The sequence below is a fragment of the Pseudophryne corroboree genome, chromosome 6 (genome assembly GCF_028390025.1).
Source record: "Pseudophryne corroboree isolate aPseCor3 chromosome 6, aPseCor3.hap2, whole genome shotgun sequence".
Lineage (NCBI taxonomy): Eukaryota > Metazoa > Chordata > Amphibia > Anura > Myobatrachidae > Pseudophryne > Pseudophryne corroboree.
Window position 1 is genome coordinate 158,782,028 of NC_086449.1, and position 16,575 is coordinate 158,798,602.

A 16,575-nucleotide genomic window follows, 5' to 3' on the forward strand; every position below is an offset into this window, starting at 1 on the left:
TCCGTATCCCTCCGTATCCCTCCTTCACAAAACAGCGGGGAGCGGGGGTGAGCTGTACCTGTGGAGCATATTTGGCACTGGGGAGGAGGAGCATATTTGGCACTTGGGGGGGCATATGTGGCACTGAGGGGGCATATGTGACACTGGGGGGTATATGTGTACCTGGCACTTGGGGGGGGCATACTTGGCATTGGGGGCATGTGTGTACCTGGCACTGTGGTGGAATATCTGGCACTGGGGGCATATGTGGCACTGTGAGCACAGCCCTAGCAACAAGCATTGTGCAACGAGCACGACATCCAGTGCATGAAACCCCTGGCAACGAGCATGACACCCAGTCCATGAAACCCCTGGCAACGAGCATGACACGCAGTGCATAAAACCCCTGGCAACGAGCATGACACCCTGAGCATGAAAACCCCTGGCATCGTGCATGGAACCAAGAGCATGAAACCCCTTGCAACGAGCATGACACCCAGTGCATGAAACCCCTGGCAACGAGCATGACACCCTGAGCATGAAACCCCTGGCAACGAGCAGGTAATTTAAAGTAATTAGAAGCCTTACTGTAGGACTTAATGTGTAATGGGCATTGCGGTGTGTGGCATAATGTATCACGGACATTGCGGTGTGTGTCATAATGTGTCACAGGCATTACGGTGTGTGGCATACTATATCACGGGCATTGTGGTATGTGGTATAATGTCTCACGGGCATTGCAGTGTGGCATAATGTATAACGGGCATTGCGGTGTGTGGCATAGGGTATAACGAGCATTGTGGTATGTATCACAGGCATTACGGTGTGTGGTATACTATATCATGGGCATTGTGGTATGTGGTATAATGTCTCAGGGTCATTGCAGTGTGTGGCATAATGTATCACGGACATTGCGGTGTGTGTCATAACGTGTCAGGCATTACGGTGTGTGGTATACTATATCACGGGCATTGTGGTATGTGGTATAATGTCTCAGGGTCATTGCGGTGTGTGTCATAATGTGTCACAGGCATTGTATGTGCTATAATGTATCAGGGGCATTGCAGTGTGTAGCATAATGTATAACAGGCATTGCGATTCCTGTCATAATGTGTCACAGGCATTACGGTGTGTGGCATAATGTGTCGGGGGCATTATGGTGTGTGCATATTGTGTCATGTGCATTATTGTGTGCGGCATAATGTCTAAGGGCCAGTGCAGTATGTGGCATAATGTATACTGGGGATTACTATAAGAAGGAAAAATGACAAATAATGTAAGGAACATGAATCAGGATTATTTTTCTTTCCTGTGGTGGCCAACATCTGGGCGTGCAGGTTGCAAAACTGGGGTATAAGGTAGTCTTTCCCTGCAATGCCACGCCCCTTTATGCGAAGGCACGCCCATTTCAACAAAGCCACACCCTTTTTTGCAGGGCACGATCCTTTGGCGCGCGCAGGTTTATCCCTTTACTAGTGCCAATTATGGAGGATGGAGGGGGGGGGGGGCGGGCGCCGGAGAATTTTTAGGCTTGGGGGAGAAAAATTTCTAGTTACGCCACTGTAAAGAACATTCCCCCACCTCTCCCTATTTTATACCTTCTTATGTATGTTTTGATGGCTTGTTGCTGTTCCTTCGTTCACTGAAGCATATAAAGGGTGCAATTCACCTGGTCGTTACCTCATGTTTTAGCAGGGCAAATGGAACTGCTGCACTCTTCTACATGCATATACTAAATGCCGAATATGTCCAGAATTTTTGGGGGGCCACACACAGCATCTCCTGCATGTCCCTTTCATTTAAAAAAATTTCAGGCCCACTAAGTTTATTGTGGGGGCATAACATGGGACATGTTCAAATTCAACCAGCTGCAATACTTTCACGATGTTACATGCGTTATCGGGATTGACAAATCCTCAAAAGAGTCTTAGTAGGGTAAGAAATCATATTATGACATCCCTGAGTTTTTCAAACAGGTGGACACTGGTATGCCTCTTAGTGATGCCGGTGATACAGAGACTGAGTACCCTGCTTGTGAATGGCATTGAGGGTCATTCCGAGTTGTTCGCTCGGTAAATTTCTTCGCATCGCAACGATTTTCCGCTTATTGTGCATGCGCAATGTTCGCACTGCGACTGCGCCAAGTAAATTTGCTATGCAGTTAGGAAATTTACTCACGGCATTATGAGGTTTTTTCTTCGTTCTGGTGATCGGAGTGTGATTGACAGGAAGTGGGTGTTTCTGGGCGGAAACTGGCCGTTTTATGGGAGTGTGTGAAAAAACGCTACCGTTTCTGGGAAAAACGCAGGAGTGGCTGGAGAAACGGAGGAGTGTCTGGGCGAACGCTGGGTGTGTTTGTGACGTCAAACCAGGAACGACAAGCACTGAACTGATCGCACTGGCAGAGTAAGTCTCGAGCTACTCAGAAACTGCACAGAGAAGTATTTTCGCAATATTGCGAATCTTTCGTTCGCAATTTTGATAAGCTAAGATTCACTTCCAGTAGGCGGCGGTTTAGCGTGTGCAAAGCTGCTAAAAGCAGCTTGCGAGCGAACAACTCGGAATGACCCCCATTGTGTGCTAGATACTGCTGCTGCTGCTGCTGCTCAAGCGACACACCCACACAGTGGGTTGTCTCAATAATTGTATCTTTCATTTGACCAGTTATATCATTGGACTGTTTGTCCAGATATCAGTTGTTATGTGGCTTATGGGTACAATGGCAATTTGTAGGCAAATAACTAGTTGTTTCTTTAATGTCCCAGTACAAGCAAGGAATTGCTATTTTTGAAGAATGGAATCGAGATGGAATTTGGTAGCAGGGACACTGGACCTCAATAACCTTCTAAAACCAGATGCATTGATGGTAGATAATGGACTCAGATCTCATGATAGCTATCACAGCTTCAGTGATCCGCTTGGCAATGGGATGGCTGCTTTCATTCTTGCATCCTCTTTCAAAGGACGTCTCTCCCATAGTAGCGCCGCACAGACAGACACTAGAGGTCAATTATGACCTCTAGCTTCTAACAGTGACGCTGGCACACAGCCCATGGCACCAGCTGCAGCCAGGAAGCGGGATGCGGTTGGCAGTCTGTAGGGTGACAGTGGCCGCGCCCGCAGGCCGCAGTGCCCCGGGCACCCGCCCTGCTTGACCGTGCCTAGAACCGCTCCTTTTTGGAAGGCATTAGTGCTATTAGAATAGGGACAAGGTGCACACAATGGGGGGTAATTCCAAGTTGATCGCAGAAGGATTTTTGTTAGCAATTGCGCAAAACCATGTGCACTGCAGGGGAGGCAGATTTAACATGTGCAGGGAGAGTTAGATTTGGGTGGGGTGTGTTCAATCTGCAATCTCATTTGCAGTGTAAAAATAAAGCAGCCAGTATTTACCCTGCACAGAAACAAAATAACCCACTCAAATCTAACTCTCTCTGCACATGTTATATCTGCCTCCCCTGCAGTGCACATGGTTTTGCCCAATTGCTAAAAAAAATCCTGATGTGATCAACTTGGAATTACCCCCAATGTTTTTACAGGCCCAATATCCCTAGGGAATACTGCCCTGCACTGGCCACATCTTGCATTTGCTGCCCTGTGCTGACAACATCTTGCATTTGCTGCACAGTGCTGACTATATCTTGCATTTGCTGCACCGCGCTGGCCACATCTTGCATTTGCTGCACTGGCCACATCTTCCATTTGCTGCCATGTGCTGACCACATCTTACATTTGCTGCCCCACACTAGCCACATCTTGCATTTGCTGCCCTGTGCTGACAACATCTTGCATTTGCTGTGCTGCGCTGGCCACATCTTGCATTTGCTTCCCCGCACTGTCCACAACCTACATTTGCTGCCCTGTGCTGACTGCATCTTGCATTTGCTGCCCTGTGCTGACAACATCTTGCATTTGCTGTCCTGTGCTGACAACATCTTGCATTTGCTGCCCTGCGCTGACCACATCTTGCATTTGCTTTCCTGTGCTGACCACATCTTGCATTTGAGCCCAAGACTGCAAAATGTGTGTTTTTTTAAAACACATTTTACATTTGCAATTACATGCAACTTGCTTCCAACTCTGCAGGTATTTAAGGTGCACACACCCCTTGTCAGTGACAAAATGCAGACTCTTCCTCAGTGACAGATGCCGGGTGCTGCATGGTGATATTACATACACTACTCGACTCCTGTCACCAGGGTTGTACTGGTCCACAGGGGCACAGGGGAAACCCCCGGCGGGCCCCACAGCCTGGGCCCCCACTTCCTCCTCTAGGGATCAGGTTCCAGGCTGTGCAATTGAATTATACAATAAATATATATATATATATATATATATATATACATATATACAGTATACATGTTATCTTATACTGCACAGGACTATGGTGTATTTCCTACAGTGCAGTGATGTTATTAGTTTGTAAAAGTTTCATGCATGCACTAGCAGTATTTACTATATATATATATATATATATATATATATATATATACACATACAAGAAAAAACATCCGGCACTCTGATTAAAGGAAAAAATGCCTGGGTGCCCTCCTAATAGTCATATAGAAGAGGTGTCCTTCCCCACCTGTGGCTCAGGTGTTTAGCGGCGAAGGAACAGGCGGCACTCCAAGAACTTGTGAAAAATCTTGTTTAGTGTTTAAAACATAGTGACAACAGATGACATGGTGTCAAAAAAAGCCAACAAAATGCAGGTATCTTACAACGTTTCAAGGCATGGCAGCCTTTTCCTCAGGTAAGTAAACCCTAGTGCTGTGAAAAAAACACAAAACGACCCAAACTAAACCCAGAAACACTCACCTGTTAAATAGCGTGAAGAGCAGAGGCGAGGTGTTCCCGGCGTCTGTAACCAGGACTTCCGGGTGGGTCACGTGAGCGGCTCACCGATTACGTGTATGTTGCTAGGCAACGCGTTCGTGAGTTAGCAGGCGCCGGGAAAGCCTGTCAGTGAAGCGCAAAAAGAAAAAGAGTGTGAAGGCATGTGAATTACATGCAATACCCAGCAAACTAATGCTGATGAAAGTGAAGTGAGACATACAGTGTATTTAAAATAGGTTGAAAAAAGATTTAAAAGTCACTGTTCGGCAGCTGTGAAGCTAAAAAAAGTCATAAAGAGTTTTTTGTCCCGAAAAAAGAGTAACGGGACAGAGAAGATAGCCTCTTTTTGGGGGCACTCCTTGCTTTAGTTTATTGTTTAAAAACAATTTTAATTTAATTTGTTAAAAGTAATAATGGTAATATAACTTTATTCTAACCTTATCCTATACCCTTACTGGTTAGTAAACGTGTGATACAAAGTGCTTACCCTTTTGCATGTAGATCAACATGTCATCAATTCTTTCATACATGGCTCAGGTATTCTTGTTAGAGAAAACAATGGTCTGGTATCCATAACCTGGCTTGATGCTGTTTTATTTGTACAATTTTTTTGTCTCTAGTAAATCATGAAGCCTGAGCTCATCCAGTTAAATTGACATGAATAAACGAGTCAAAGATTAACAAAGAAGGGGGAAGCAATGTGTCACTGCCTGGTGATTAAATATAAGTGATTCATATTTGCAAACTGTGGTTTTGGGAGCAGTATTGAAATTATTTCTCCCACCACATCGGGCATAAAAGATACATATGGAGACGCAGTAATTAATGAAAATCAGCTTAATGCACCTATGATGTTGTACTTAACTATGCAAGGTTATTGTATTGAAGGTAGAACCAGCACCGGGTATCCGACCACTTCTGCTGCCTCCCCATGTGCGGCAAATTCCACAGTGAATAGGGGGTGAGAGAGTAGTACGGACGGCGCTGATAAGAAGGAAGAAGAGCGGTGTCTACTACTGTTGAGGGCCGCGAGTACGGAAACCCCTGGTAGCCACAGGGCTATTGCAGGAGAATCGGACTCACCGCACCTCAATGAGTGGGGCACCTGAATACCTGTCAGTAGATGGAGAATCTGCGTTGAGATTGCTGGTGCCGCTGGCGTGTGTGAGTGCTGTGTCTCTCTGATGCCCGTCTCCGGTGCCGTGTTCTCAGCACGGGGATTCCGGAGTGACGTCACAATGACACCTCCTAACCGCTGAACGTACGTTTCACCCTACAGGCAGGGCTTGTTCACCAACAGTCCTGAGTGGGTGTCCCTCGATTTTACTTATATAAGCGTAAGTGCTTGCCAGATGGTGTAATCAATCGTGATTGATAGTTAATTCAATCATTTATAACTGCTGTTGCGGTGACAATTATTTAATAGTTTTTTTAAAAGTTTCTTTAAAAGGCTTGTTAATGCCTTTACTAAAATAATACACTGGATTAGTTCCATTATTAAGTCCATGAGTTTACTGTAGCGAAATAAAAATATGTATAATTTAATGCATGAGGACAATTTATTTAATTTATTCTGCACATGCGGTGCTCGATATAATTTATTGTAGGGAGATCAAATAGAATGTTATACTGTTGATTTTGAATAAATAAAAAAATGTAAATGAAAAATATATATATTTTGAAAAAAACGGGGGGGGGGGGAAATATATATATATATGTAGTTGTAATACGTGTTTTAGATAGTAATTATAGTAGAGGGTGGGGGGGAGGGGAAGAGATGAAAGATGTGATATATCAGATTACTAATTAATAATAGTAATAATAATAAAGATTGATAATTAGATTTGGTAAGGTCTCGCTCTGATTATATGTAAAAAGTCGAAATTATTCCGTAGTGGATCTGAGTCTTGTTAATGCTCTACCACAAAAAGAGGGGTCAGTAGAATGTCTCTACTACTTTAAATTAGTATGCAATACTATAAAGACTATATTTAGTATGTGTATGCGATGTTAATCACATATACATGTTGAACCATATTTAAACATTTGTTGTCTATGGAACTTCTATGATGGTGTGGATGATCATAAGAGAATTAAAAAGGCAAGGACTGGCAAAAAGAGAGAAGAGAGGGGTGAAAAAAAGGGAAGGAGAGGGGGGAAAAAAGGGGGGGGGAAAGGGGAGGGAAAGGGAAAAAGAAGGAAAAAGAGCAATATAATATTATTCAAACTGAAAGAAAGGCTCCATAACTAATGTTTTCATTTAATCCTTTGGGGGAGAGAGATCCCAAGGCAAAAATCCATTTGCTCTCTCTCTTCAGGAGTTCATTATTTAGGTCACCTCCTCTAAGTCCTAGATTGATTTTCTCCAACCCAAAAATCCTAAGTCCATCAGAAGAACCCTGATGCTCCTTGTAAAAATGTCTGGCAACAGTTGTAAGTGGTTTGAATTTCAGCATATCAGACTCAATATTCCTGATTGTTCCGATGTGCTCCAGGGCACGTTGTTTAAGCATCCTGGAGGTCATGCCAACATAATACATTTTACAGGGACAGGTTATGCAATATACAACATTTTTGGTCTTACAATTGAAGAATCCTGTTATTGGATGTTCCCTCCCATACTTGTCCGTGATTGTGTTCTGGTTTTGGATATGTCTACAGATCTTGCATGTCCCACATGGAAAGCTGCCTTGTACAGTGGCTGTTTTTGAAGTTCTAGCAATGAAATGGCTTCTGACTAACCGGTCTTTTAGGTTAGGGGACCTCCTCCAGCTCATTGCCACCTGATCCTTAAGGAGTACGTCCAGATCCGGGTCTGTGCGTAGGATCTCCCAATGATCTTGAATTATTTGTTTAATGTCACGCCATTCTGCACAGAAATTACCTACGAATCTGACTTCAGTATCCTTGATGGGTGGGTTTCTCTCCTTGAAGACAAGATCTTCTCTTCCTATGGTTCTGACCTCATACCTTGCTTTTTTAATTGATCTGTTACTGTAACCTCTGTTTCTTAGTCTTTGGACTAGTTCCTGACTTTTTTGTTGGAAAACTCCATTGTCAGAGCAGTTTCTTTTCAATCTTAGAAACTCCCCTTTCGGAATGTTCCTCACTGTCGGTGGGAAGTGGGAACTTGACTGATGCAGTAGGGAATTAGTGGCGGTCGGTTTCCTAAAGAGTGCCGTACCTATGTTATTGTCGGCATCTCGATAGATAGATAGATCAAGAAAGGAGATCTTGTCTCTACTAGCTTCATAGGTGAATCTCAAATTTAAATCGTTTGCATGAAGATCTTGAATAAAGTTATCCAAGGAATCATTGTCACCATCCCAGATCAGCAGCACGTCATCTATGTAGCGTAGCCACATGATGATCCTTTTTGTATGGTGATCGTTTATTTCCTGAAATACCTTTTCACGTTCCCACCATCCCAAAAATAAATTTGCATACGTCGGGGCACAAGATGCTCCCATCGCTGTGCCCCGTATCTGTATGTAGAATTTATTGTCAAAGGTGAAGTAGTTGTTGTATAGTACAAAGTGTAACAGATCCAGGATAAAGAGATGAAAGTTGGTCAGGCCTTCCATGTTAAGGAAATATCTGATGGCCTCCAGACCTTTTTTGTGGTCTATGGAGGTATAAAGAGACTCCACATCCATACTCACTAACAGGTGGGTTTCTTCCAGCTTGATATCCTGGATCTTTCTCAGGACATCAGTCGTGTCCTGAACGTAGGAAGGGAGGGTGGTGACATGGTGTCTCAAATGGACATCAACAAATGTGCTGGCTTGTTCAAGAAGGCCCCCAATTCCCGAGACAATAGGTCTCCCTGGGGGCTTATTCAGATTTTTATGCGTTTTGGGCAGTAGATAAAAGGTTGGAATTTTAGGATTCTCAACCTGTAAGTATTTGAATTCTGGTTTGGAGATAATTTCTTCCCGAAGTGCTTTCTCAATAATTCTGGTGTAAAGTATGAGAAAGTTCTCTGTAGGATTAAACAAAGTTTTTTTGTAGCATGTGGTATCTGTTAGTTGTCTCAGTGCTTCTTTTGTATAAAGATCCTTAGCCCACAGAACCACATTACCTCCTTTATCTGAGGGTTTAACTTCTACATCCCCCCAAGATTCAATCTCACTAAGCGCAATTCTCTCTTTATGATTAAGGTTATGAGACACTGCCCCTCTGTGTTTAGTGTGTAGTTTGTCTAGGTCTTTAGAGACCATTTGCATAAACACCCTGACTTCTGGACATATGTTGTCATGAGGAAAAAAGGTTGATTTCCTTTTACAAATTGTTCTTGTTGTCTGTCTCATAGATGATTCCCCTTCATCATCACATAGTTCTTCCAGCATATTTATTGCCATGAGATCTTCTTCCGTGAGGTTTGTTAGCTGTACACTACTGGTACTTCCCATGTTTTGTATAGGGTTCTCTGTTGAGACTGTTTCGGACTGATTGAGTGGATAATTGGCTTCTTTTTTGTTTGCGTGAAATTTCGCTAAAAGTAGTTTTCTACCAAAGAGGTGCAGATCTTTTTCCCATTGGAATCTATCAAATTTATTTGTCGGTGCAAAGGTAAGACCTCTTGATAAAACTGATATATGATCTTCAGTGAGAATATGTGTTGACAGATTGATGATTGAGAGGTAATCATCCGGAATTAATACTTCCGGCGATTCCGTATTGGATAGTGAGATGGTGGGGTGGACTCCCATCTTTGATCTCCTCTGCCTCTTCTTGCCACCCCTCCTCGGCTTCCTTTTGGACGGCCTCTCCGTGGTTGTCGAGCATCTAAAAAAGGAGTGGTATAAGGGGGCTGATATCTTTCTGATTCTGAATGAGCCCGATTCTCAGAAACCTCTTCGTCCGTTCCCGAAGAATCAATCTCTGAGGAGGAGAGCCGTTCAGGATTTGTAAATCGATCTGTACGTCTGGGTCTGTTCCACTTAAAGATTCTTCCGGTGGAAAAATCCTGTTGGTCTCCAGAAAATTTAGTTTTCTTTCTATCGACAATAACGTTCTCGTATTCCCGTAGTTCTTTTTTGTTTTGTTCAAACGTAGTTTGAAAGGAGATATCTTGCTCAAAAGTTTCCAGTTTTTTCCCAATGTTATCAATCTCTCTACCTACTTCCTCAAGTACTAAGTTATTGTGTTTAACAAGAATCTGTAATAGATCTGATGAGCACTTGAGTAAGACACCCTCCCATTCCGTCCGCAAGTTTTCGGTAATAAGTGGGTAGCTTGGAAAGACCTTAGGTCTAAGCCCCCTCAGGATGATTTTCTGTTTAAGGTAGTTCTCTAGGCTTATTAGGTCCCAATTTACCCTAGTTTGTTTTTGTAATAAATGCTTGAGTTTGCGCATATCATCATTCCAACTGACTGGGGTGGTCGGGGGTAGGGAGGTGTCAGAAAAGATATTTGGAAAATCCTCTTTTTTACGTGTATTACTTAGTTCAGATTTAAGGCTGAAAGTTGTCATCGCGCGTATGGCAGCAGGGGAAACCCAGTGAAGGAAAAGTGGACGATTAATCAAAAAAATGAATTTATATTTCGAGAGTGGTATAGTAGGACAAAAATAAATTAAAAAAGAAAGAAATAAAAATGGATAGGTAGCGTGCTCGGATTAGAAACTGAGGGTACCTCAGTATAAATACAAGAGAAACTAAAGATGGGGCGTTCCTGCACAGCTAGGGATAATTGATTTATATGCGTTATTATGTGATTGTATATTTACCAACAATATATATTTATTAGTCAAAATATAATTGACAGAATAATTAGTGGTGTTGGCGGTGCTCCCCTGAGGTTATGAAAATATAATCATAAAGAGTTTTTTGTCCCGAAAAAAGAGTAACGGGACAGAGAAGATAGCCTCTTTTTGGGGGCACTCCTTGCTTTAGTTTATTGTTTAAAAACAATTTTAATTTAATTCGTTAAAAGTAATAATGGTAATATAACTTTATTCTAACCTTATCCTATACCCTTACTGGTTAGTAAACGTGTGATACAAAGTGCTTACCCTTTTGCATGTAGATCAACATGTCATCAATTCTTTCATACATGGCTCAGGTATTCTTGTTAGAGAAAACAATGGTCTGGTATCCATAACCTGGCTTGATGCTGTTTTATTTGTACAATTTTTTTGTCTCTAGTAAATCATGAAGCCTGAGCTCATCCAGTTAAATTGACATGAATAAACGAGTCAAAGATTAACAAAGAAGGGGGAAGCAATGTGTCACTGCCTGGTGATTAAATATAAGTGATTCATATTTGCAAACTGTGGTTTTGGGAGCAGTATTGAAATTATTTCTCCCACCACATCGGGCATAAAAGATACATATGGAGACGCAGTAATTAATGAAAATCAGCTTAATGCACCTATGATGTTGTACTTAACTATGCAAGGTTATTGTATTGAAGGTAGAACCAGCACCGGGTATCCGACCACTTCTGCTGCCTCCCCATGTGCGGCAAATTCCACAGTGAATAGGGGGTGAGAGAGTAGTACGGACGGCGCTGATAAGAAGGAAGAAGAGCGGTGTCTACTACTGTTGAGGGCCGCGAGTACGGAAACCCCTGGTAGCCACAGGGCTATTGCAGGAGAATCGGACTCACCGCACCTCAATGAGTGGGGCACCTGAATACCTGTCAGTAGATGGAGAATCTGCGTTGAGATTGCTGGTGCCGCTGGCGTGTGTGAGTGCTGTGTCTCTCTGATGCCCGTCTCCGGTGCCGTGTTCTCAGCACGGGGATTCCGGAGTGACGTCACAATGACGCCTCCTAACCGCTGAACGTACGTTTCACCCTACAGGCAGGGCTTGTTCACCAACAGTCCTGAGTGGGTGTCCCTCGATTTTACTTATATAAGCGTAAGTGCTTGCCAGATGGTGTAATCAATCGTGATTGATAGTTAATTCAATCATTTATAACTGCTGTTGCGGTGACAATTATTTAATAGTTTTTTTTAAAGTTTCTTTAAAAGGCTTGTTAATGCCTTTACTAAAATAATACACTGGATTAGTTCCATTATTAAGTCCATGAGTTTACTGTAGCGAAATAAAAATATGTATAATTTAATGCATGAGGACAATTTATTTAATTTATTCTGCACATGCGGTGCTCGATATAATTTATTGTAGGGAGATAAAATAGAATGTTATACTGTTGATTTTGAATAAATAAAAAAATGTAAATGAAAAATATATATATTTTGAAAAAAACGGGGGGGGGGAAATATATATATATATGTAGTTGTAATACGTGTTTTAGATAGTAATTATAGTAGAGGGTGGGGGGGAGGGGAAGAGATGAAAGATGTGATATATCAGATTACTAATAATTAATAGTAATAATAATAAAGATTGATAATTAGATTTGGTAAGGTCTCGCTCTGATTATATGTAAAAAGTCGAAATTATTCCGTAGTGGATCTGAGTCTTGTTAATGCTCTACCACAAAAAGAGGGGTCAGTAGAATGTCTCTACTACTTTAAATTAGTATGCAATACTATAAAGACTATATTTAGTATGTGTATGCGATGTTAATCACATATACATGTTGAACCATATTTAAACATTTGTTGTCTATGGAACTTCTATGATGGTGTGGATGATCATAAGAGAATTAAAAAGGCAAGGACTGGCAAAAAGAGAGAAGAGAGGGGTGAAAAAAAGGGAAGGAGAGGGGGAAAAAAAGGGGGGGGGGGAAAGGGGAGGGAAAGGGAAAAAGAAGGAAAAAGAGCAATATAATATTATTCAAACTGAAATAAAGGCTCCATAACTAATGTTTTCATTTAATCCTTTGGGGGAGAGAGATCCCAAGGCAAAAATCCATTTGCTCTCTCTCTTCAGGAGTTCATTATTTAGGTCACCTCCTCTAAGTCCTAGATTGATTTTCTCCAACCCAAAAATCCTAAGTCCATCAGAAGAACCCTGATGCTCCTTGTAAAAATGTCTGGCAACAGTTGTAAGTGGTTTGAATTTCAGCATATCAGACTCAATATTCCTGATTGTTCCGATGTGCTCCAGGGCACGTTGTTTAAGCATCCTGGAGGTCATGCCAACATAATACATTTTACAGGGACAGGTTATGCAATATACAACATTTTTGGTCTTACAATTGAAGAATCCTGTTATTGGATGTTCCCTCCCATACTTGTCCGTGATTGTGTTCTGGTTTTGGATATGTCTACAGATCTTGCATGTCCCACATGGAAAGCTGCCTTGTACAGTGGCTGTTTTTGAAGTTCTAGCAATGAAATGGCTTCTGACTAACCGGTCTTTTAGGTTAGGGGACCTCCTCCAGCTCATTGCCACCTGATCCTTAAGGAGTACGTCCAGATCCGGGTCTGTGCGTAGGATCTCCCAATGATCTTGAATTATTTGTTTAATGTCACGCCATTCTGCACAGAAATTACCTACGAATCTGACTTCAGTATCCTTGATGGGTGGGTTTCTCTCCTTGAAGACAAGATCTTCTCTTCCTATGGTTCTGACCTCATACCTTGCTTTTTTAATTGATCTGTTACTGTAACCTCTGTTTCTTAGTCTTTGGACTAGTTCCTGACTTTTTTGTTGGAAAACTCCATTGTCAGAGCAGTTTCTTTTCAATCTTAGAAACTCCCCTTTCGGAATGTTCCTCACTGTCGGTGGGAAGTGGGAACTTGACTGATGCAGTAGGGAATTAGTGGCGGTCGGTTTCCTAAAGAGTGCCGTACCTATGTTATTGTCGGCATCTCGATAGATAGATAGATCAAGAAAGGAGATCTTGTCTCTACTAGCTTCATAGGTGAATCTCAAATTTAAATCGTTTGCATGAAGATCTTGAATAAAGTTATCCAAGGAATCATTGTCACCATCCCAGATCAGCAGCACGTCATCTATGTAGCGTAGCCACATGATGATCCTTTTTGTATGGTGATCGTTTATTTCCTGAAATACCTTTTCACGTTCCCACCATCCCAAAAATAAATTTGCATACGTCGGGGCACAAGATGCTCCCATCGCTGTGCCCCGTATCTGTATGTAGAATTTATTGTCAAAGGTGAAGTAGTTGTTGTATAGTACAAAGTGTAACAGATCCAGGATAAAGAGATGAAAGTTGGTCAGGCCTTCCATGTTAAGGAAATATCTGATGGCCTCCAGACCTTTTTTGTGGTCTATGGAGGTATAAAGAGACTCCACATCCATACTCACTAACAGGTGGGTTTCTTCCAGCTTGATATCCTGGATCTTTCTCAGGACATCAGTCGTGTCCTGAACGTAGGAAGGGAGGGTGGTGACATGGTGTCTCAAATGGACATCAACAAATGTGCTGGCTTGTTCAAGAAGGCCCCCAATTCCCGAGACAATAGGTCTCCCTGGGGGCTTATTCAGATTTTTATGCGTTTTGGGCAGTAGATAAAAGGTTGGAATTTTAGGATTCTCAACCTGTAAGTATTTGAATTCTGGTTTAGAGATAATTTCTTCCCGAAGTGCTTTCTCAATAATTCTGGTGTAAAGTATGAGAAAGTTCTCTGTAGGATTAAACAAAGTTTTTTTGTAGCATGTGGTATCTGTTAGTTGTCTCAGTGCTTCTTTTGTATAAAGATCCTTAGCCCACAGAACCATATTACCTCCTTTATCTGAGGGTTTAACTTCTACATCCCCCCAAGATTCAATCTCACTAAGCGCAATTCTCTCTTTATGATTAAGGTTATGAGACACTGCCCCTCTGTGTTTAGTGTGTAGTTTGTCTAGGTCTTTAGAGACCATTTGCATAAACACCCTGACTTCTGGACATATGTTGTCATGAGGAAAAAAGGTTGATTTCCTTTTACAAATTGTTCTTGTTGTCTGTCTCATAGATGATTCCCCTTCATCATCACATAGTTCTTCCAGCATATTTATTGCCATGAGATCTTCTTCCGTGAGGTTTGTTCCCCTCCCCCCCACCCTCTACTATAATTACTATCTAAAACACGTATTACAACTGCATATATATATATATTTTCCCCCCCCCCCCCGTTTTTTTCAAAATATATATATTTTTCATTTACATTTTTTTATTTATTCAAAATCAACAGTATAACATTCTATTTGATCTCCCTACAATAAATTATATCGAGCACCGCATGTGCAGAATAAATTAAATAAATTGTCCTCATGCATTAAATTATACATATTTTTTTTTCGCTACAGTAAACTCATGGACTTAATAATGGAACTAATCCAGTGTATTATTTTAGTAAAGGCATTAACAAGCCTTTTAAAGAAACTTTTAAAAAAACTATTAAATAATTGTCACCGCAACAGCAGTTATAAATGATTGAATTAACTATCAATCACGATTGATTACACCAACTGGCAAGCACTTACGCTTATATAAGTAAAATCGAGGGACACCCACTCAGGACTGTTGGTGAACAAGCCCTGCCTGTAGGGTGAAACGTACGTTCAGCGGTTAGGAGGCGTCATTGTGACGTCACTCCGGAATCCCCGTGCTGAGAACACGGCACCGGAGACGGGCATCAGAGAGACACAGCACTCACACACGCCAGCGGCACCAGCAATCTCAATGCAGATTCTCCATCTACTGACAGGTATTCAGGTGCCCCACTCATTGAGGTGCGGTGAGTCCGATTCTCCTGCAATAGCCCTGTGGCTACCAGGGGTTTCCGTACTCGCGGCCCTCAACAGTAGTAGACACCGCTCTTCTTCCTTCTTATCAGCGCCGTCCGTACTACTCTCTCACCCCCTATTCACTGTGGAATTTGCCGCACATGGGGAGGCAGCAGAAGTGGTCGGATACCCGGTGCTGGTTCTACCTTCAATACAATAACCTTGCATAGTTAAGTACAACATCATAGGTGCATTAAGCTGATTTACATTAATTACTGCGTCTCCATATGTATCTTTTATGCCCGATGTGGTGGGAGAAATAATTTCAATACTGCTCCCAAAACCACAGTTTGCAAATATGAATCACTTATATTTAATCACCAGGCAGTGACACATTGCTTCCCCCTTCTTTGTTAATCTTTGACTCGTTTATTCATGTCAATTTAACTGGATGAGCTCAGGCTTCATGATTTACTAGAGACAAAAAAATTGTACAAATAAAACAGCATCAAGCCAGGTTATGGATACCAGACCATTGTTTTCTCTAACAAGAATACCTGAGCCATGTATGAAAGAATTGATGACTTGTTGATCTACATGCAAAAGGGTAAGCACTTTGTATCACACGTTTACTAACCAGTAAGGGTATAGGATAAGGTTAGAATAAAGTTATATTACCATTATTACTTTTAACGAATTAAATTAAAATTGTTTTTAAACAATAAACTAAAGCAAGGAGTGCCCCCAAAAAGAGGCTATCTTCTCTGTCCCGTTACTCTTTTTTCGGGACAAAAAACTCTTTATGATTATATTTTCATAACCTCAGGGGAGCACCGCCAACACCACTAATTATTCTGTCAATTATATTTTGACTAATAAATATATATTGTTGGTAAATATACAATCACATAATAACGCATATAAATCAATTATCCCTAGCTGTGCAGGAACGCCCCATCTTTAGTTTCTCAAGCTAAAAAAAGTGCAAGTATGCAGATACAAATACAGGTTGAGTATCCCATATCCAAATATTCCGAAATACGGAATATTCCGAAATACGGACTTTTTTGAGCGACAGTGAGATTGTGAAACCTTTGTTTTTTGATGGCTCAATGTACACAAACTTTGTTTAATACACAAAGTTATTAAAAATATTGTATTAAAT

The 16,575-nt window shown here is 41.6% G+C and overlaps 1 long non-coding RNA gene across 1 annotated transcript in view; it reads left to right on the forward strand.

Annotated features, from left to right (window-relative positions):
- The window catches only part of LOC134935082 (uncharacterized), a 239,421-nt gene that overhangs the window by 207,524 nt on the left and 15,322 nt on the right, over positions 1-16,575 (forward strand). The gene's annotated exons all lie outside the window — the stretch shown is intronic.